At 25.3% G+C, this 24,534-nt stretch overlaps 6 non-coding genes across 6 annotated transcripts; 1 reads left to right on the top strand and 5 right to left on the bottom strand.

The window, feature by feature from the left end:
- Window positions 1-8,234: 8,234 nt before the first annotated feature.
- Window positions 8,235-8,307, bottom strand: Trnaa-agc. The gene has a single exon. It is a non-coding gene; the product is annotated as a tRNA-Ala (tRNA).
- Window positions 8,308-10,362: 2,055 nt separating this feature from the next.
- Window positions 10,363-10,435, bottom strand: Trnaa-agc. The gene has a single exon. It is a non-coding gene; the product is annotated as a tRNA-Ala (tRNA).
- Window positions 10,436-13,802: 3,367 nt separating this feature from the next.
- Trnaa-agc lies at window positions 13,803-13,875 on the bottom strand. The gene has a single exon. It is a non-coding gene; the product is annotated as a tRNA-Ala (tRNA).
- Window positions 13,876-16,337: 2,462 nt separating this feature from the next.
- On the bottom strand, window positions 16,338-16,410 carry Trnaa-agc. Its single transcript has one exon. It is a non-coding gene; the product is annotated as a tRNA-Ala (tRNA).
- A 2,660-nt stretch (window positions 16,411-19,070) lies between these two features.
- On the top strand, window positions 19,071-19,143 carry Trnaa-agc. The gene has a single exon. It is a non-coding gene; the product is annotated as a tRNA-Ala (tRNA).
- A 231-nt stretch (window positions 19,144-19,374) lies between these two features.
- Window positions 19,375-19,447, bottom strand: Trnaa-agc. The gene has a single exon. It is a non-coding gene; the product is annotated as a tRNA-Ala (tRNA).
- Window positions 19,448-24,534: the final 5,087 nt, after the last annotated feature.

The following is a 24,534-nucleotide window of genomic DNA, read 5'->3' as shown; positions in this document are numbered from 1 at the left end:
AATTAAAGCAAAATATTCTATTCTACTTATCTGAATTCTTAGTTAAATATAACTGGGTATACTTATTGGTTGCAAAAGTCTACTCTAAAATTATGTATAGTCTATTTTGCTATTATGTATAGTTAGTTAATTTAAAACATATTCACGTATTTAACATAATATATTAATTTGTTAAATAAGTTGTACCGGTAGTCTTTGGCATTTAGCCAGAAAGATTTTACTCTCAAAGGAAAAAATAATTTACGCGCAAGATGCCTGACATCAACAATGGATATAGGTAGTAAATCCCATTGCCATAGACCATAATGTAGCAACAGTGAAAATCGAGTCCTTAAAATGTCACCACCGCTGTCGGTAAATGTATAAAATAAACAAAATTGTACGACATAGTATTGTATAAAATCTAAAAAAATACAATAACAAAAACGTTATGGGAAAAAGTTCGAAAAACTAATAAACGAAATTGAAATTCTTTCGTAACCTCAAACACTAAATATTATGTCAAAATGTTTGTGTTTTTTTTTTTATTTTTAATAAAATAAATATATATATATATATTAGCATTTGCTTTTATTCTAGAAATAGTATTATACCGTAAACTAAAAATTAAAGTTTGTTTTACTAAAAGTCATATTTTATACCTTTTTTAAAGTTACAAATTATATTTTAAAATTATTTAAATTTAAATTTACAGAATGAAACATAATATTATGTATGTTGTGTTCAACGTTCATTATATCAAAATCTCTTTTATCATATAAATAGGTACGTTGAAATTCAAATTTTTATTGTTTTATTTAAAAATATTATTCATAAATATTTTGTTTAAATTAATTGTGCTTTTTAAGTTTTGATAATGAAATAATGGTACCTTATCAAACAACAATTTTTCAATGTACTATGCTGCAAACTACGAGGTAGTCAACAAATCCAAGTATTTCATAAATAGTACTTGGACACTTAGTACTGCTAGTAACTACTAACCAGCTACTAATATTGTTTATGTATATTAAAAAAAAAAAAAAAATTATTGTAATTATTGCTCAAAGCAGTATACAATTGAATAATAACAGATTGATTTTTATATCATGGCTATTTTCGCATTTATAATTTTTTTTTAAATAGTTATATATATATATTTATAATATAGAAATAAATACATAATGTATATAATTCTGATTAATTAAGAACATACATTACAGTAACTTAATCAATGGCATGTACATCATTTCCATCTATACAGCACAGCGTTTACCTAATTTCTTCCTTTTTTTTAACATTTTTATTAGTTAATACTTTCCCAAGATTTAAGGAAAATGTTGAATTCTATACAATTTTATAAGAATAAGAGAAAATTTAAAATGTTGTGTTTTTATTAATATACCAATCAATATTATTATACTTTTTCAGGTTTTAGCATTTTTGAGAATTATGTTTTAATAATATATAAAAAATAAACATAAGTTAATCAGATTTTAGCTAATTGGCAATACATATATTTTATAAGTAATACACATATACATATATTGCATTAAGCAAAAAAAATACTTTATTTTTTTTTCTACTTTTAATTAGCTTACGCTTTACATATTAATATTATATTTTCTTAATACAAACCAATTTTTACATTTATTTTAAATATTAGGTTTGTCTTGCATTAATTTTTTTAAATAAAACCTAAATAAACATATTGAGAGTTTTTTTAATCAAAACTTTCTAAGAGTTGGATTATAGTATAAATAAATGTAGTATACTTATTTTGTACATTTTATAAGTTTGTACACGAATTGACCAAAACTACACGAAAGATCTTTGTACATATTTGCCATTTGGGATGCATTACTGAATACTCAACAGTCTTGGTGTTTAAAGTCTTAATACAAACAACTTCGTACTACAGTCCACAATCATGTAACGGCTTAGCAATTAGTAACAACTAATATTTCCCTCAGGGTATTGGCAGTAAGCAAATAATCAACAGAGAATACGAAAAGTGGTGATCTCAAATGTTTAGTTTCTACAACGTAAATAATTTTAAACCTAAATTATTTTACAACAAAATGTAATTTGGACTAATGTGACAAAATAACTCAATGTATCTAAAATAACTTATTTAAACTAGAAAAAAATTCATTGAGTGCTTAAATGATCGCTTATAAAGGTGAATTTTTATATTTTAGATGATTTATTTTTTTAGTCAATAGTATTATCAATTCAACTTTTTGTTATACTTTTACGCTTTATACAAAATTATATTATATAAATAAGAACAATCTATTTTTAAATTTTTAATACAAATTTAATTTAAACATGAAATTACAAAATAAATAATTTGCTTAGATCCCCATAGAATATTTATGAATATGGAAAAGTCCTATTGATCATTACGCAGGGAGCTATTTGTTATTATTTTATTTGAACACCCGTTTGTCACCCGATGACATAATTTTATTTTTTCACATTTGATTTTAATATAAATTAAGTTATGAATACATACCTCCGATAAAGTATATAAATTATTAATAAGGGTAAATTGTTTATTAATAGTAAGTACTGTTATCATGTCCGGGATTTCCGAAAACAAAACTTAAGTATAGTTAGGTATTTAAATAACAATTATATTATAATATTGCTAATATAGGTAAATACTAATATTAATATACAAATGTATACCATAATATTATAAATAAAATACTCTGTCCATAATATTAAATTTATAGAATTTTTCAAATTTAACAATCCATGGCAACATTATTGCATAATTCTTATTTCTCTCCATTATCATTCTTATAATTTTATAAGTAAATTTATGGTGTTTAACTATTATATATCATTTTTAATAATATGACATGATCAAATGCCCGGTAAGCAATCACCTCCGCATCTCCCTGGATAACTCTTGCTTGAATAACATTAAGTTTGTATAATTGTATGGTTATAAATTAAAAACTTGGAAAAAATATTTAAAAATTATATTTAATAATGAAACTGCGGTAATATTTTAAGTTAAATTAATTTATTTTAACGATAGGCACTATATTATAATATTAGCACTATGTGTATTGTTAAACTAATGTATACTAACGAGAAAACACTACAAATTTAATTGATTTATTGATTTTTCTCATACTAATTATATCCAAAAAGTATTTTTTAAATATGTGTACATTTTTGTGATAGATTGACCTAATTATGTTGATTTATTTATTGTAATTAGGTATAACCAGTAGTCTAAATATAATTAGTTAATGAATTGCACGTCTTCAAACAAAATATAAAGTTAGTATACCTAGCTTAGTTATCCCATATAACACTACTGTTATAGATTTACATGGTAAACATTAAACACCCGAATCATCTCCGGCAAACAATTTGAGTTTAAGACCGAATCCCAATAATTCCACAAAAATTTCCTATACAAATTTGGTGTAATTTTAAAAAAATTAATAAATATATATAGATTTTTATAAGCAGCAAAGACAAATTATTATTATTACCAATGTTATTATAGATAATACTTAATAATTTAATATTTATTTTACTACTCAATATTGTCTGTTTAAATATATATTTAAAAATCAAATAAATTATGGTTTATTTCAAGTGAATAATATTTGTCTAGTTGTCTAGTAGGTATACCACATATTATTAAAAATAAATTAATAATAGCGTTAATTACAATCTACATTATACCTTCCATTATTACCTTTATAATATGAATAAATAGTATAATATCCTATAAGATGTTAAAATATATTCAATTTGACCATTTGTATAAAATATTGTATAATTACTACAAGTACCTTCTAATTTTTGTATAATTTTATAAAAAAATAAATATGACTGATGAAGAATATTTTTTTTTATCTTAATAAATCGTTTAAATTATTTTATGTAATAAATTATAATGTAAAATACAAATAATAAGTTATATATAACTCTAGTGATAACCAATATTAAAACCCTATTGATTCTGATTTGAGTGATATTAATTTATAGTAAAATGTAGTGACACAAATTCGATATTATACATGTATATTTCGTACTTTTAGAAGTAGTATCTACTCTTGAACAAATCAAATAAATTGCACGTAATCTTACGCAAACTTACACACGTGTTCGGAATTATAAATTACCATGTTTTCTAATTTATACCTAGTTAAATACCAGGATACCACATCCGATTTAAAATTATAAAAGGCATATTTTACCCTAAGATATTTCGTTAATACATAGTGTATAATATCAATAGCATCTTTAATTTTAATTTTAATAACAATACATAAAAAGTATAAGGGTAATGTAAATAAAGTCATTACAGCCTAGTTCTTATTTAAAATTGTTCGTATCATATAATATATAATGTTTAAAAATATTATTTATAGTATCAACTATCAGTTAATGAATGTATACATTTGATTAAAAAAACCTTCGATTTATTTTAATATTTTATAATATACTGAAGTACTATTAATTGATGGTTTTTACTCTACGGACTACGGTAAAAAGCCATTCGTATAAATAAAACATCTCTAATGTTTATTATTTGTATTTATACATTTTATAATTATCTCAATATATGTATATTATTAAATGAATACTTTTGGTATTTATTTTTTATTAGCAGTATATTGTCAAAATTGATATGTTATTGGAACAATAACGTTGTACAAAATAAAACTAAAAGTTCAAAACACAAGGTTAATATAATATTGATACCTATAATGTTTTTAAAATATTTAAATGACACCATATTTTTTTGAAAAGTGTAGTTATAGAATCGTTGTATCATTTTTATTTAAAATAATAAATTATTATGAATATTAATTTATTTTTTTTTATTCGAGTGCTTTTAAAATATTATGCTTAAACATTAGATACTTACTTATCTCTAAATAAACAGACCTATAAAAATAAAATATACAGCTTTAAATAGTTTATGCCTTATATATACCCACCAAGTATATATCCATTATGAGTTATGAGCTTATGACCTTACAATATTCGTTACCCTGGTTACCAAAGTGACTGCTTAAAGTAAAATATTTAGTAGGTATATATTACATACAACAATTATGATTATTATTGGTAATTTGTTTGATTAATATTATATTTATATACCAGACCATTTTGTAATTTTATAATTATCATTTATCAATTTAATAGTTAAATATAATATATATTATATTATGTTCCAATAAGATTAATTATTTTTTATATCGAGTACGTTTATATTATTAGTATAAATATTATTTTGTTTCATTAAATATTAAATCCAATTTATAAAATTGTTTAAAATTCCAATGTACCATTACAAATTTTTAAATAATTGTTATTTCTAATATTCACTTTACTGAGAATATTATTATTTTTATTAATTATGCTATTATGTACAGTACAATTTATTTTAAATAATATAATAAATTGTACATAATAACACAAGTTAAATAAAAGTAGTGATTTAGATCTAGACAATGCAAAACATGGTATACATAGCAAATGTGAATACATTCATTGTAGAATATTAGTATCAAAATGTATTACGATCACCTAATAGTTGTTACCCCTGCAGGCAATACTTTCACATTTTTAACTATACCAAATACCAGCAGACCATGAACTATATATATTATAAACATATTATTATACATGTACACAATATATGTACTAATTTATTATTTTAACTAGTTACTCATGTAGTCTATACTTTACATATTTAATAGAAGAAAAATCGCGTATTGATTTATCATTGAATGGTTGAAAAGAATTGTAATTAAATTGAACACCAAAATAGATAAAATAGACAACTAAATGTTGAAAATTATATAAAAAAACTTAAACAGAAAATAATAAGTAATCCTAAAACGTTTAAGATTAGGAAATATACTAGATGCATAATTATCTTATAAGTTATTAGTAAAAAGATCAAATTAAATTCTCGACCTGTGGAGTCCAATTAACAGTCAAACACCTTCTAGTCGAATGTTAACAAAATATTAACCGCTAAAATATTCCTGAATTCCTATTTCATTCGTCAATCTCTAAAACAAAACAAGATATCCAACTAACAAGACGTGCTACAATTCATAAAATAAATGAATTTGGATAATTTATCGTAACACAAATGTTTACTGTAAACAAATCCTTAAAAATCATTAATACTATAGTATTATTTATGTATTAATATAACTAGAAAAAATATATTTGTCAGGTAAGTCGACGAGGATTTATTATAACTATTTTATTTAATTGTTCGTATTTCACTTATTATTATTAGATATTTATATGAGAAAATACGATGTACAAACAATTTAAATGTTAATAATTATATTAGTTCGAAATAATAACTATCTCTATAAACGATTATGCTATTATAATTATATTAATAATAACTACCTACTTACCCATTATCGGTGCTTAAGTTTATTATTATGACGGATAGGTGTTTTAAACATTTTTACACAAACTCGTAACTGCAAAAAACATAAATTATTTTAAAAACCGAAAAAAAGCAGGTAAGTTCATCAGTCCCACGGCAACGAGATAATGGATGTTTGAGTGTCTATCTACCCAAAATTGAAATAGATAAGTTCGTGATTTATACTGTACAAATAATAATATTAATTGACAATTGTTGTGGTTAATAATGAAAAAAGTAATACATGAAGTCGAAATGAACACATTATAAAAATCGATAGAAAATAAAATCAGTAAAAACACGGAAATAATCGTTCAAAAAAAATAATAAATAAATAAACTATATTTTTACAAGATGCGAAATCATCAGCTTAAAAAATAAAAAAACTATAAATATGTATTCCAAAAATAGTACAATAATCAAATAGTGTATATCATCATACACGAATTAAATGTTTCTTTGTACCTGCGCAGATCAATTTGTTACGGTGCTATGTAATTTTACGGGAATAAACAACTGCTTGTAAATATGTTCCCTGGTGGCCGATGATAATAAATGTTAGACTAGTCAAGTTGAGATATAATTAAAATAATCAACGAAATTGCTCTCATCATAATTTAACATTTTTCTTAATAGATTAAAAATACAAATAACAAGCTGTCCTTGTAATTTTTTTTTCCTAATCGTATGCACCTTATATTATTATTATTATTATTATTATTATTATTATTATTACAGCAGATTTACACAAAATAATTTATTATTTCATTGTTCCAAAAATATATTATACCGACACGTGTTTGTGTAGGTGTGGGTTACGATAATTTGTATTCTCGATTTGAAAAAGAAAATGATTTTATTTTTCTGTGAATTATTACCCCGAACATAATAAAGTTAGTTTGGATTTTATACTATTTTTTTGCTCTTATTATCATAACTGACTTTAGAATTATTAGCCATGGTTTTATAAATGACCAAACTAACAATAATATTTTTCATTAAACAGCAGTTAATCAAATTAAAATGTTCTGAATACTTGGACCATCGACATATAAAGTATATAGTATATGATCCTCAAAATCGAACAAAGTTTATTTTTCATTTACCAACAAAATACAATCTAAAACTCAATTGAGATGCCGTAGTCTCTAATGAACCATTAATACTAATTATTGGTAATGAACGACAAGTCTATAATTAAATTGTTAGAATAGAATTTAGAAATATTGTCCATAAACTATAATTTAGTTTATTTTCGGGTATAATAACAATATAATTGTAGTCTATATAAATGGTACCCAGTGTCTGCTATTTATCTATTTTTAATTAAATGGCACAAATTATACACACCAAACCGCAATTAAAGCGGTTTTATATAAAGTTTAAATGCATTTTTAAAACTTTTTTTCAGCGTCCTGACGATAATTTATTTAAAAATGAAAAGACTATTGTTTCATCTTAATTGCCATAATGCCATCATATATTTAATAAATATATATCAAAATGCTCAAGACTTTTAATTTTAATATTAAATATAAAAATTCAGGACAAACTCCGTAGTATGAAAACCACAATTAATTTTTATAATTACAATAAATATAATCTGAAATATAATGTTTTTTATTTTAATTAAATTTCAGGAAATATTAAATAAAATTCTATTTTCTTAAATATGAAAAAAAAAACACAAAATAATATTTATTAAAACTTAATATATTACTAGGTTTAAATTAATACGGTGAATAATATTGATGGGTATCAAATATTTTCGGTTACATATTATATAGTTTAGTTCTTACAGGTAAAAAAATCAAATTGGAGGCGCCGGGCATCGATCCCGGTACCTCTCGCATGCTAAGCGAGCGCTCTACCATCTGAGCTACGCCCCCAGTTGTAGATACGTGAAGAAATGTAGATCATTTGAGAGAATGATAATATTAATCCAATTCATTAACTATAATAGGTTTATGCGGAAGAATTCAATAAATGAAGAATTTTACTTTAATAACGGTGTTGAAACTGAATCCAAATAATTTTAATATTGAAAAAAAAAACTAAATTGTATGTTATAATTAGTTTAAAAATAAAATGGACAATATGATACACGAATAGTTTAAAAAAAACTAATGACAAATTTTAATTTGATAAATATACAAATAAAAATAGATATTTTTTTTTATATTTTTATTTTTATCCTTTTCTAGGAAAGTTTATGAAGTTTTTTTTTACTATTATTTTGCAATTTAGGAATCTTAAGTTAGGTTTTAGATACCTAGAAATTCTTAAGTTGAACCAAAAATATAATGTATCATTATATTGTTTATAATGAAGTAGATATTAGAGTATAACTCTATTAACTGTTAACTGTAAAGTAATAATGGGTAAAAGTAACATAATAAGTTAGTAAGGTTAGAGTCAGAAAATCAAAATATCTGTACCAAGCTCAAAAATATATATTTTAAAATAAAATATAATATAATATGTTATATAGTAAATAAATAGGCTTTACAAAAAATGTATGAACAAATATGAATTGATTATGTAAATACGAGTACATGTTTAATGTAACAGACAGTAAGTATAAACAGAGACCTGTGGATGATGCTGGCATTTTTTTTTTACATTGACTGCGTTTCTAAAACATAAACTAATGTATTATTGTTTGATATTTATTTTTTATTTCTTAAGAATTTACAAAATGTAATTTACGTAAATTATTAAAGTATTAATAAACTATTCTAAATAGAAATTTGTTACAATTACAAAGGTTACATTAATTCCTCAATATTGTTTTACTAATTCGTATGATTAGGAAAACTAAAGATATTTATTTCGTTTAAAAAAACAAAACTTCAAATTCTTTATAATATACTTTTGGTATTGGCTGTTATTGGCTATAAGAAATATTAATCTATACAATTAAATAATGATTAATCGATAAAACTAAGTACCAATTACTTTGTAATTGTTTGGTTACCGTAGCAACTATAATAGTCAGAAAAATAGTGTTATATATTTAAGCCAAAAATATTTGTATGTTGCAATTTAAATTTAACCTTTCAGTTATAACGATTAAAAGACTTTTATAACCGATATCTAAGTCAAATTACCTGAATGTTCGTAGTTCTAATGCCAGAGAAACATGCGTAGGAAAGAAAACGTTGTAAACCAATATACTTGTAAAATCGTTAGTCGTTAAGAATAAAAGTTCATTAAATCATTATAAATTTATTAAATTGCAAAAAATCTAATATTTAAGTTCCAATAATATAGCAATATGTAGTTACTTTAGATTTTAAATAAACCATAATTTCGTGAGGATAAATCAACGAAGCAGATTAAAACCTCTCTTCAAACACGTAAAGCTCAATTATATAAGATAAGTATAGGAAATTATTTAAATAAGTTTCAGTTATACTTGGAACTTAACATAAATACAAAACAAACTATTTACAATATCTTATTATAAGTTTATTTTAAAAAAATATTTAACTTTTTGGACTCTGAGAATATTCAGAACTCTAACTATTTTCATAACAGAGGTTCAACTATATATTTGAGTTCAAATATAAAAAAGAATCAGATAATAAATAGATCAAAAATAATAATGATTTTTAATAAACAATTAGTTTGTAGTTAAAATATCTAATAAAGTTTTACTTGAGAGTCGATTTTCTGTTCGTGACCTCGTTTAATTTTCTAGCTGGTAAATTTAACAAATCACTTTTTTGAATTTATTGCTTAACATACTTCACATACCATCAATATTTTAACATTTATTAAAAAATAATAGGTAATAATAATTCACTTTTGTTGTTATTTTTTTTTTTTTTTATGCAGTTTAATTTTAAAATGTTTCTAACTCAGCTATCCTTAAAAGATTAAATTAATAAAATAAAATTATAAATTTACGTTTAATATAAATGAAAAAAAAAATTAAAAATTGGAGGCGCCGGGCATCGATCCCGGTACCTCTCGCATGCTAAGCGAGCGCTCTACCATCTGAGCTACGCCCCCAGATGAAAGTAAATAATCAAAGCTCGATTATTTGAAAGAACAGATTTTATCGAGTTTAAATCGGTATTCAGTGCCACGGTCGTGACACAAACAAAGTAAAAGAAACATACAACGATAGCCTGACATTCTATAATTTCTTATATGTAACCATTAAAAAAAAAAAAAAATGTATAATACCTATTTGTAAATTAAATAAAGTGTAATATTAATCAAGGTTGGATCTTGGATGTCTAGAGTAGAGTACTCTTGTACTGGCTGTACTATAACTTAAGTTTAAAATAGGTAGTCCATTAATACGGGTGTGTTTACCAAGGCAATGATAATTTTAGTGAAGTTAATTATTTTAACGAAAAAATGAAGTCTGTTAGAGTAACTATAACTAGTCACGTTTGGACGATTGAAATTATGTTGCCTGGTGACTTCGATGCCGACGATGTTGTCAATAATTATTATAAATTACTATATTTTCTAAATTTAAAATTAAACGAGATTACGATGCAAACATAAAGTTCAAGTTATAAGTTTTAAGTCCATCATAACACTGCAGTTAGTTGTGTTTTATCACTTGTTAGTTGCTTAATAGTATTATATAAAGTGATACATTTCAAAAGCTAATCCTAACTTTCAAACGAAAATAAATAACAAAATAATAAAATAAGTGCAAGCATCTTGAAATACATACAAAAGAGGTGATATTGATCAAATATAAATATATAATACATCAAATGATTAGGTTCAAATAATGACCCTTAGCGATTGTATTAATTTATTATATTATGTGTAATTTTGTTTATTATTTTTCGACTGTACATTGAATGTTTTACAATATTACACTGCATATATCAATATTTTTTTAAAAATATGTTTTCATTGTTAATTATTCTTATCATCGTTTTATTAATTATCCGATATTACAATATGTATAATGTATATATTATAATATTACTATAGGTACCAATATCTTAAAGTTTTAAGTTTAAAGTTCATTATTAATTATTTATTTTTATATTGTATGTGATTTTTTTTAAAATTAAAACATTGTTTATCACTATGCATAATTTATAAATTAATTTATCTATACATCAATTCATACTTATTTTCAGTAACATTTTACGCCTGTTAACAATTATATTAAACAAAGTGCCGCAGTATATTCTGATGAATTAAAAAATGGCGTGATCTCGTTTGCTGAAGTAGATAAGATAAATCGATTTGTTGCTAGATTAAAGTTCATGATGTATAATTTTATATTATTTATTTATCAGACACATGGCCTGTGAATGAATTGACTCGATTTTCCATAACGACATGTATTGAGTAAATTAATAATATGTGTAAACGGACAGCTAACTTCATAGAAAATTAAAGTAATTTTCTAAATTAATTGAAAACTACAATTATTATATTCCATTAAACATTTATAAAAACTTGAACTTTTAAGACTAATGTACTAGGACTAAAATATTTACAAATACAATTATTTTTTAAATGCACTTGAAAATGTTCAAATTTTAATGAAATTCCATATTTTAATGATAAATGATTATGTTAATTATGTATTTTGTAATGAATCAAAAAGTATTTTTTAAATATGTCAATTAATTTTAATAAAATATTGAGATATAATATTTTTATACTTTAAAAATATTCACACAGTTAAAAACAATAATATTATATAATTTAACTATTAAATCAACCTACTGTAAAACTAATAGTAAAATAAATTACAATATCAATATGCCAATATCAAAAACATACCATAAAATGTAGGTACTTAGTGATAACGCTGACAGAATTCAAATTTTAACACATCCTTTACAGTAATCTACTCAATAACTGATGTACAGCGTGGTGGCACCCACATTTCCGACTTTTTAGAAATTGAGATCTTATTAGTTATTAATAACAATTAAATTTAATCTTTGAGTTGTATTAAGATACAATTTTTGTCACCTACTTTGTATTTTATGATTGGTTTATAACTTAGATTAAAATTTGTCGGAAAACCCATTATTACACTGCATTTTATTATAGCAGTCTACATGACTACATACCTAGGTGAACTGTGGACACAGCTTTTATGATTTGATGGTAGGTATTTTATAAACAATTCGCTAATGCATTATACATTTAACATAAATTAGTTATAAAATAAACTATTTCACATAGTTTAATATATTATATATATATATACAGAAACAGACCGGCTATTATTATAAAATTGAAAACAAAACAAAAAAATGTAAAATACCTACTGAATTGATTATATTGATCGAATATCTACAGTGACAGTATGAAACCAAACTATATTATGTTAGCTAGTGTACGACGGTCGCTGTCATTATAAGACATCAAGAGTGGTTACTATATTATATTTTTTGACAATTTTACTGTTAATGTATTCAAATATGTGATATGTATAAATTAATTACTCTGAGGCAACACACGACAGCGCTATTCTATTCATGTTTGTAAAAATTATAAATCATTGATTATTTTACTTATTATAATATTATAGTTTTATCTTTTTAATTTCAATTTTATATAGAATATATATTTAATAATTATTAGGTACAATGTATACATTGTGTAATGATGTGCGCTTAGCCATCATATATCTTAAATTTTAAATGTATAATAATTAATATGTAATAAAATACAATAATATATATAATAATTGTAATAATAACATATGTATAATAATTATAATAATTGATAGCTTTAAATATAAAATAAAACTCACACATATGCACATATACACACGCACACATTCTTATCTGTATAAGAATTAGATATATAAGGAGACTAATAGTCGCCGACAGGACCCTGTGTATTGTTGCCGTCTTTTTTTATAAGGATTTATAAGCGAGTATAAAAGACTACGTAGATCGTTATACAAAAGGCGTATACAATTATTTAATTGTGAAACATTTGTTAAAATATAATTCATGTGTTTATAAAATAAAGTTAAATATAAATAAATAGTTAATTTAAAAAAAAAGGGTGTAATTATTTTAATATATAAGCCAATCACATCACGTTATATCTTGAATACGAACTGCGATTGCAACAAGCAAGTCGAAACAGGAATCAGAGAGTAATATCATCAAGTTATAATTATTTAACAAGTAATGATTTACAAATATATAATAGTCCCCGATTAACTTACCAGCATTTTCTCTATCATTACAATTGTATACTATTATTACAAGTGCAATATGATCTCACTACTAAAATTGTTATTAAACATACAAATCTCGTGGCATTTAAAAATAATATAGCTTCTTTTAAATTTCAAAAAATTATTTTGTCTTTCTTGGCAAATTAAATAATAAATCAATATTTAATAAAATCAAAAATATGATTCTGGAGGCGCCGGGCATCGATCCCGGTACCTCTCGCATGCTAAGCGAGCGCTCTACCATCTGAGCTACGCCCCCCGATGAAAGTAAAGATCTAGATCTTACGTATTTGAAATCATAAATAAATCGGATTACAGCAAACAACATCTGCACCTATACAACACTGTAACATATTTTTTATACCGCTTTGATACTCTACCGATTTAATTTCGACTACGATTTCTTTTTGCGACGATCCCTTTGCGCATTGAACGGTTTTTATGTGTGTACGTCAGTAGGTAACAGTATGTATACGAACATGCAAAAACGACCCTCGTATATATATATATATATAATTTATATACCAGCTCGACATGCCCAATGGTGAGAGATCTCGACCACGCAACGCAACAAGACAGAAAAAAGGGGACTATAAAAATTAAATGGGTATGACGAGAGATAATGCGGCGCGGTACCAGGGATACGCAAGACGAGGTGTGCATTTCCGCAACAAGATGCGATGCGTACAACGTACATAAGTCTCCTAACGATGGTGCATAAATATAAATTCCATGTTGTGTTTACGACGGTGGCAGAAGAAATTTCATTTCTATCAAACGCCGCAGTATAAATTGTCAATTGCCATCCAAGAATATTATATAGTTATTATATAATATGTACATATACCATTGATTATAAATACTAGTATTAATAATCAATGATATTACGTACCACGTGATCTATTTAACGTAAGACACGAATTATTTCAAATAAACATTTTTTTATTTCACATAATTATATCATTAAAAAAAAATATGTCATAACTTTTAAATTTTTGAATTAAAACTTACATTAATATTTAATTGTGATTACTTTTTCCAAAGCAGACTTTTTTTATACTTTAGTAGAATGGAGTGGTATACCAATTTCGCTAATTTAAACTTGAAATACTTATAACCATCAAACTACTTGCATGACATTTTTATAGATCTAAAATTTTCGAATAATATTTTGATAAAGAATTAAAAATTAAAATGTAAATGTTGTTATTCAAAAAAATAAAAAGTTACCACCCGAGATTTCGTGCAATAAGTCTCTACCGCCAATGCGATTATCGTGTTCGCACAAACTTCAGACGTGTAAACAGTTTTGCGGTTGGCACGCATAATAATAATATTATATTATGTTATAATATATTAATATGTGGTCTATAGAGATCTACTAGTTTTAGCCGGGACTAGGGATTTACTTATTAAATCCTTGCCTACATAAATCTTTTACTTTTCAGAGTATTACTCATAGTATATGAGTAATATAATATTTAAAATGATCAAGTTTTTCGCTAGTTTGATAAATAAAAACATAATTACTATTTTTTGTTGGCCAAGATGTAATATTTTTGATAATAATTTACTTTAATTTACAGCATAAAATTACTTTTATTAATACATAGTAATATCGAGATTTTCTCTTATAGGTATATGGAAGCTTAAAAGCATATTTTATGTTTTCTATACGATCTGGATGACCAAGTGTGGCACAGTTCACTTTTAAGTTTCAACTATTTCAAGTTTGAATTAGGTATATGTATAATAATAAGTATATTATATTTATATAGAAAAAAATACTGTAACGATCGCATTTGATAAATGGCAGCGGCAGCCGTTCGAACAAAAATTAAATTAAAAATATATATATGCGACCGGAAAAGGTCGTACCTATTATTAAATCTAAATAAAAAAAAAGAAAAAACTTTAACCCGAATCAATACGGTCCATTTTTCCCTCTCTCACCCGCTGCAGTATCAATATAATATATGTATATCATAACTTCGCTGTCTCGTATACGACGATAAAATACAATATATAATATTATCTAACCATACACCATATATATTAATATATATATATTTAGTTATACCACATTTATCTTATGCCTAGCTAAAGGTACCACGAGTATAAAATGCAGCCACCATTTACCCTGCAGTAATAATATTATAGAAAAACCAACAATTCGCATTTCACATCGATTTGCATATGATATTCTATTTTTCTCCTACACATACCTACATTTCGTATGCACATATTATACGAAAATACAATGAATATAAATAGCACAATGCTTTGTTACAACATGGTGTATATTTGTATATTAAAACTATACCTATAAATTATAATTTATTTAAGTATATACCTATACAGACTACCTAACTATAGGTACAATAATTAAATAGTATTTTTTTTAATGTATTGGAAAACATTATCTGTAAGTTTTATTTTTCAATAAGCATGTTTCATATTTTGACATGAGTGACTTAATTAAAACGACTTAAAGTTCAAGACCTTATTTTTTTTTTTTTTTGATTTAAGCTAAATCTCAAAATAGTAACTGAAATGAAAATTAAATATCTAAAATCTGCACGTGAGAACTTTGGTTTTCCTTCACACATTTACTATATTATAAGTCTTATCTTTTCCACACGTTTTAAAACAAAAAATTAAAAAAATTAAAAGAATGTCTATAAAAATGTAAAAAAAAAATAATTTCTGCAAAAATTCGAATGGAGGCGCCGGGCATCGATCCCGGTACCTCTCGCATGCTAAGCGAGCGCTCTACCATCTGAGCTACGCCCCCCGTTACGATTGAGTAAACAAATATAGCCAATTTGAAATACCAATTTAATATTATAATTGAATATTTCAACAAATAATATAATACGTATACAATACATAACGTCAATTGTTTTTCTTGATCCAAAAATTGTTTTCAGTTTTCACGGTCAAAAGCAAAACAAAATACCGACAATCAATATTTTATTTTAATGATTTTTGATATTATTAACAAACCTACTATAAATTTATTTATATTTCAACTATTACAAAATTGTATAAATTAATAAATCAAACCGCAATTATATACATCCTTGTCATCAATTTATGCACTTGTAAAACAATTAAATAAATTAGATTAATATTTAGTATTATACCTAACCGAGTTGTTTTTAGTAAATATGAAAATAAATAGTGAATGAAAAACAAAATATGAAAAAAGCGATGATAAGGTGAAGGTTACCATTCTGCAATATAGCAGGAGTCTAGTGTAGGTACCTCGTCATGAGTAGTCATTGTAGGTAATATAGTTGCGATGTTAATTGTGTTGAATTTTTAAGGTAAATCGCTGAGAAATGAGAAGATGGTCTATCTCTTTGGTACCTAACCAACTTAAACTATTATTTTAATAATAATATTAACATTTAAACCAATGTTCATATTGTATTTATTTTTAGTTTAACGTAATACATTAGTGTTACTCTTACGACTAATACGTACCTAAGATATTTATAATCTTCGCAGCCCAGAATATTTTGTAGTCACATCTATTAAATAGACATTATTCATAGTGTGTGTATCCAAGCTCCTAGAAATTGTATCTAAATTTTAATACCACAATAGTGAGTAATGCTATCACAATGATAGTACGATACTATCAGCTTGACCTAACCGACCACGGTAATAACTATTAGGTAATGCCGTAAACAGGTAAGTAACCACGATATTTTTCGTCGGTCAATCTTTGACGATTGTATCGGCCATTATTTCCGTGTTCGTCTCTACCGTCCAAGTTTCCACCAGAATACCAGATCGTTTGCCGTTTGGGTTTGTGAGACGTGACTACGTGAGTTAAGAATTTTTCATGTTTTCCGCATCCACGGCTGCGAAGATACCTTTATTGTTATCGTCTACAGAGCGATATGGCTATATGAATATCGATCTATGTATTATATCAAAATATTTTCAAATTTCAGTCGTTTACGGGTGCGTATTATAATATGTTATGTTTCAACGAAACGACGAGTCTTTGAACACGCCACTACATCAGACTTGACCGCGATCCGTACCGTCATTTGCGCATTCTCGGGTATTACACGTTAACCGATGTGCAAGGTAGGATGTACAAACACAAGTCACTAATGTTATTCATGGGTTTCTTGTAGAAACTTGATAGTTTCATATGTCTTTAGATGGACGTTATTTGGTACTTATTTTGAGTCTAACTAGGTATGTATCAGGAGTGGCCAACATGAATAGGTTCGTGGACCTCATGTATAAATTACATTGATAAGTACCTAGAGCAAAAATATTAATAGATACATTTTTTGTAATTTGATAATTTTTTATAAATTTAAAAATTGTTTACTTAAATTATTTAAGTTCATAATAATAATAATATAATAAGTAAATTTTAATTTTATAAATAAAATATGAGCCGCATCTGACCATGACGATAACCACATGTGGTTCACAAGCCGCAAGTTGGCCACCCTAGGTATACCTTATTAGGTACTTACACAGAATATAACATATAATATATTAATATAGATAGCCCTTTGATATTCAATTGTTAAGTATTTATTGTAAAGTACATTATTGCCTTTTCATACATATTATATTCATGTTAGATATACCTAAACTGTAGTTATATATTGTACGTGAATAGGTAGTTATGCTTTTATCAGCTATATCACGTGTTTCCTGTATACATATATGCGTTTGTAAATCTGCTACAGTATACTATTATATTAGTTGCTGACAACGGTATAAACGAGTTTAGCCGATTAAGTAGGTTGAGAATTATTATAAGCTTAACTAAAACTTTCTTGCGTGAAACGGTGAAAGACAAAAATGCGTTATTGAATTTGAATATAAGACATTTTAGTTTTAATATAAAACTATTTAATGAAATCAAAGGTATCGATAAGGTATCATAAGGTATATATACCAGGGGCGTCTTTTCACATTTTTTCATAGGATACAAAACCAATATTGAAAATTTAAAGTAATACCAGTCACTCGCATGCATTTTTTTCAACACACTGTTTTTGTAAATGTAAATCATTTTATAGAAATTATAGTATGAAACAAATAACAATAAATGTGTTCATGTAATGCATTTGTACATCCTTGCATCCCACAAATGACGCCACTGGTATATACGTATCTTTAATTAGTTTCAAAATATCTGTAAGATGGATATTTTTACTATTTTTTTTTTTTATTAAAGCTATAGTAAATATTGTATTTAATAAATCTGCTAAGCAGGGTGCTTGCTTTTTCTCAGTCTTATCCAATACAGGGACAACGTCTAGTGTTGTAATACCCAAAAATTAAACTTAAAAACTTGAAACTATTTACAGCTATTAAACTTATTAAAAATATGTATATTATATTATTGTTTAAGACGTTATAATTTTATTTATCTCTGAAATGTTCTACCTTTCATTACTTTAATATATCGGGGGCGTAGCTCAGATGGTAGAGCGCTCGCTTAGCATGCGAGAGGTACCGGGATCGATGCCCGGCGCCTCCATATTAAATACATTTTATATTTTTCACTTTATTCCTGAATTTTATTTTATAATTTTTTAATAAAAATTATGATATATATTATGTCTAAATTAATTAATTTCCTTTAATGATCTCAAAGAATCTAATAAAAGTAGTCCTAAATGCTAATTATGTTAAATAAATTTAAATTTCAAAATTTTTTTAGTAAAAATAAATAAATAAATAAATCATTTTAAAAATACAAAAATGAATCTGGAGGCGCCGGGCATCGATCCCGGTACCTCTCGCATGCTAAGCGAGCGCTCTACCATCTGAGCTACGCCCCCTAGACAACATATATAGTTAAAAGTAATATATATAGATACGTTGCTCATAAAACCTTTCTAAAAATCAAGCTACATTTCATTACAACAGTGCTGTAGTATAAATGTCAAATAAATATATTACATAAATAGTTGATAATTACAATACTTTAATATTATATTAATACCTACCTAATAACCTAATATAGTAATATACACACAAGTCCTCTGCGCAATCCTCTAGTTGCGCTAATGTGATACAACAAATCATGTTTTAGACTAGTGCCCAATAATTATATCTAAATACATTTTACTTAGGCACCATATCTGTTAAAAAATTGTTTCGGCTATCAACGGTGGATCCTGAGGTCCTTTCAGGTAATAACAACATTTTACAGGATTACGCGCAATTATTATTTTTAGCGGCAGTTGAGCAGTAATTTGTTGATGTCTATAGCTAGTAAGAATTTAAAAATAAGGAATATATTATCATTTTAAAATAATGATTCATAAAAATTTGATTAGAATATGAAAAATGTAGATATTAAAGAGAAGATCAGTGTGAGTAAGTACTGTGGATACACGACCTACTTGAATTGCAGTGTGAATCAACGTGATTTTCATTCGCAACCAATAGATTTATTACACGACGAGCAAAAAATCATTTGACTATCTGATTTGTAAGTTCTGGATGTACTTTATCTTAGAAGAATGGTTGTTACCTATATTTTCGGTATTTTAAATTAATAATACATACAATATTTGGTATTGATATATAAATATCGAGGAAATACGAATTCACGCATTTTTTTTGCAAAAACCCTGAAACATGTAATTTTGTGCAAAATAAAATGTTGATTAAATTTATCTACTTCACTTGATTAGGACTTATAGCTTTTTTTAAAGTTTTAGAATACCTATAGTAAAAATATATATATACAGGTACCTAGTTGTACGAGAATCCAGACTTTACTAAGTTACAATAATTCGTAACTACTTGTTCGAATTTCGATTTTTATGTATCGAAATACCCCAAAGAAATATTGTGCTTTGAAATAATATAAAATTAAAAATGTTTATTGTCATTTAATAAAGTAAAAAACTTAAAAAAAACTAACGATAAAAATATTAAATGGTTTAATTTTTTTTGAAAAGATTGTTTTATTTTGACCGAAAATTGTGTAAAAAAATATTAACAAAACATATTTTATAAATTTTGAAATTAAATAAAATAATCATCCAGCTTATATATTATATTTTTATGTATCATTAATATCATTCGTAAATATGTATATTTTATATTTATTTTATTATGTTCGTGCGCAAGGCATATATACCAACACAATAAATACATATACAGGTATATCCATAATAAAGATATATATATAAATATGTAGGTTTATCCCAGAAACACGAGAACAAAGGGTTTACAATAATTATACTTAAGGACCTGGCCATTGTATCTTGAAAATATGAACACTACTCGAACAGTCATACACACATACACCATTCGCTTCGTATTGTGCTTGCAAAAAATACTTCGGATCATTTATATAATATACGCAGATATGAGCTTTTTGAAACAATGTCAAGTTCCCAATGTTTTTCATTCGTCACGCTTTTTTTCATATTTTTTTACGCTATTGCCAAATCATATGCACTGCGTGCACTACGTTCTTATGTGCAGGTTACATAGATATAATACTTGTAGTATATTATTATCACTGCAACAGTTAAAAAAAAAAATTCCGACAACGGTCCATTTAGTTAATAAATGTTGGTCAATGATTTTCTAAAACACTACATACACTTATTATATACCTATATATTTTAATGTCTTAATAGTCATCTTATTCCCATGACTGTGAATTTAATGATTTTGCATGTTTATTTTTCTTAATTTTTAACAAAAAAAATTAAATATAGTTAACATTTAGTTTAATGATAAAATATGTATTAAATATATCTAGGTAATAGAGTACTTACTTGACAATATCATGCGTTAAATGTGAAATTGTGATTGTATTATTTTTCATATTCTACATTAGCATTGTTAATTAAGGTAAATAAGAATTTTTTCCCAAAATCTGTTTTCGATAAAATAAATTTGGTTTCTTTATGTAATGTAGTAGAAATGAATAACTGTATTGGACTTGAAACGTTCACCAAATATTCATATAATTACAGGGTATTGTATGAGTATGATAGGTAACGCCGTCATTAACTACTTGAGACAACCTGTGGTTAAAATGTAATATCTAAAAACTTAAAATCGCTTTTAAGCATATAGTTTTTCATTAATTAATGTTGTCCAACTACTAAAACATATTAAAAAATATTCTTCATATTACGTTTTATTTCTAGAGGTTTTTACAAATAATTTTAGATGTTTCTAAAAAAATATAGTTTTGGATTATACATTTTTTTTTATTTTAAATATTTATATAATAAAATAAATGTTATGTAAATTTTGAATCACCCGTATGCATAATGTAGGTATTTAGTAATATAGACTGACAGACCATCTCTGCTCAGAATCGTTTTTCGGATAGAATGATGTATCATTGAATTCAAATTAACCACATCCATTACAGTGACCTGCATAATAACGGTGTACCGAGCAGGAATATAAGTATAATCCTGACTTATTATATAGCAAAGGAAATTGCCAGATTTTTATTATATTTAAAATAATATAATTTTCATATTTGTCAAAACTTTTTAACAGTACAAAAAAATTAATTTTTAAAATGTTTCTTGACTCATAACAATGTGTTTACAACAAACTTAAAACAATTAACTTGATAATTTATTGCGTGACTTTTAATAGTGTTATATTAAATTACACACCAGACATTTGAAGCACACAAATACAAAAAAAAACAGCTGTTCTAATGGTCTTTAAATATAAAATAAAGGTGATTAAACCTAGGTAGTATATAGAAATAAATTGTATTTGTTTAATTTGATCATCATTTAGTCATTCATCATACATTTCGAATTATTATAACTCTCATTTTAATAATAATTATTAGCTAGTCGCATTTATATATATACTTACTGGCAATTTAAGAATAACTATATATTTTATTATGTAGGTTGGGCAAACATAAAAATATTTTTAATAAAGCTAGCTACCACTAATTTCAACCGACACAAAAAAATTTAAACACAAATACGATGTAACAAAATTACTATATTTCAGATTATTGGTTTTGGTTTTCATTTATTCTATTCGGTAAATATAATTCTAATTCTATACTTTCAAAGTTGACGATATACTAAGCCTACTGAATTAAATTAAATTGACTCTCTATTATTGCTTACTTATTTTTAAAATATAAAAATTATTTTAATTTAATTTAATTTACCTAGGTGGATTGTATTTATTTAAATGTTTACGAGTATAATAATTAATAGCGTATAATATTTTTCAATACTGTATATAATAGGTATTTTAATTATACAATCTTGTCGTAAAGCATTTTTTTAATATCATAGAAATTGGTTTTAAAAGACGGATATACTAAATATGTAGATAATTTGGTAAAAAAACTTAATCAGGTACACTACTGGTCAAAAATGAAAAGATGCACACTTGTAGAAAAGATGTCTGTGAAAAAACTTCCCGTACTCATCACGTGATATTTTTATTTTTAGAATTCTTTATGAGGTATTATGTTACCGATGGGAAACTTTAACTCTTATATCATCATGATAACTTATTGTACAGATTTTTTTATTCTACATGTCCATGTATTTAGTGACCAAAGACTACAACATTTAAAAATATTTTAGATGAACAATACTTTATATAATATATTATAATGTATACAATTTTACATAACAATAAAAACAGGTATGACAAGTACCTACGTCATTACTCATTAGTTATTATATTATACGTACATCTAAATTATTTATTTAAAATAAACAAAACGGCGGTAAAATATGTATTATTCTAATATGTATTATTCTAAAAATCAGACGCCGTCCGGCACCGCGCCATCGGATATGATCAATTGCACGCGCGTCGCAGTGTTACATTGTAGATTCGTCTTGGTATAAACGCCTGGTATCCATTGCGATGATGATAACGTTCGCATTTGATTGCCTGCAGATCCGGTCTACGGCCCTTAACTATAGAACTTAACGTAGTGAAGGTATGAGTTATGCGAGCGTAATTATTCAACAACTCGCGGTGGCCACATTAGGAAACAACGATATTAATCGCCCCGCAAGGAATGATACGATGATGAGACGACGTCTTATGTATGAATTCGAACCCTCATGTATAATGTCGGTAACTTCTACCCCACCTTAATACGTTCCGAAAAAAATTGTAGTTGAGAGGATGCTATACCCTTGCATGTTTTGTCTCATGTCTTACAAATAAACAACAGAGTAAATTTGCATTTAGTAAAATCAATTAGGTACCTATTATGTGTTGATAGGTTACTATCAGAGTAAATAATTGATCCATAGTTTTGAAGATGTAAGAAAATTATTTGTGTTTAAAACTTGGCTTTTTTTCAATAATTTAGGTTAGGTTTACATACATTTATTTTTTAGTCACTGTATTTATAATTACATCAATTATAACTAATAATCAATTACACAAATTATAATTTTATAAGCACATAATATGTCCTACATATTACATTAATAATGCACGTTAATACTTGCTTATTATTAACTTCTTATATTTATATGTATGTATTATCATTTTAATAATAGACGTATTGATTTTACTGATTTTCTTATTATTTTCCGTATTAACAATTTCTTATATGATGTATATTTTGTCTGTGCATTTTTATACGATGTTCAACCGATTCTATTAACACCTAACGGCCATAATTATTTGTATTATTATTAATTTATACTATTTTCAATTCTATTTATGATTGTATTTTAAGATTTACGTCTATTACCTGATGTATTTGGGAATTTGGAATGTACAATTTTTGATTAAAATGTCTATAAAATGCTTTCTCCGCCGTTCGTAGTTCAGGGTTCGTTTTTTGTATGTCTGCTCATAATATAAGAACACATTTTGAATTGGGAATTAAATAAGTTTCAAAAACGTAATCAGAAAATGATAAATCTAA

Source organism: Rhopalosiphum maidis, chromosome 2 (genome assembly GCF_003676215.2).
Source record: "Rhopalosiphum maidis isolate BTI-1 chromosome 2, ASM367621v3, whole genome shotgun sequence".
Lineage (NCBI taxonomy): Eukaryota > Metazoa > Arthropoda > Insecta > Hemiptera > Aphididae > Rhopalosiphum > Rhopalosiphum maidis.
Note: the sequence above shows the minus strand (reverse complement) of the source record. Positions and strands in the feature narration are given on the sequence as shown.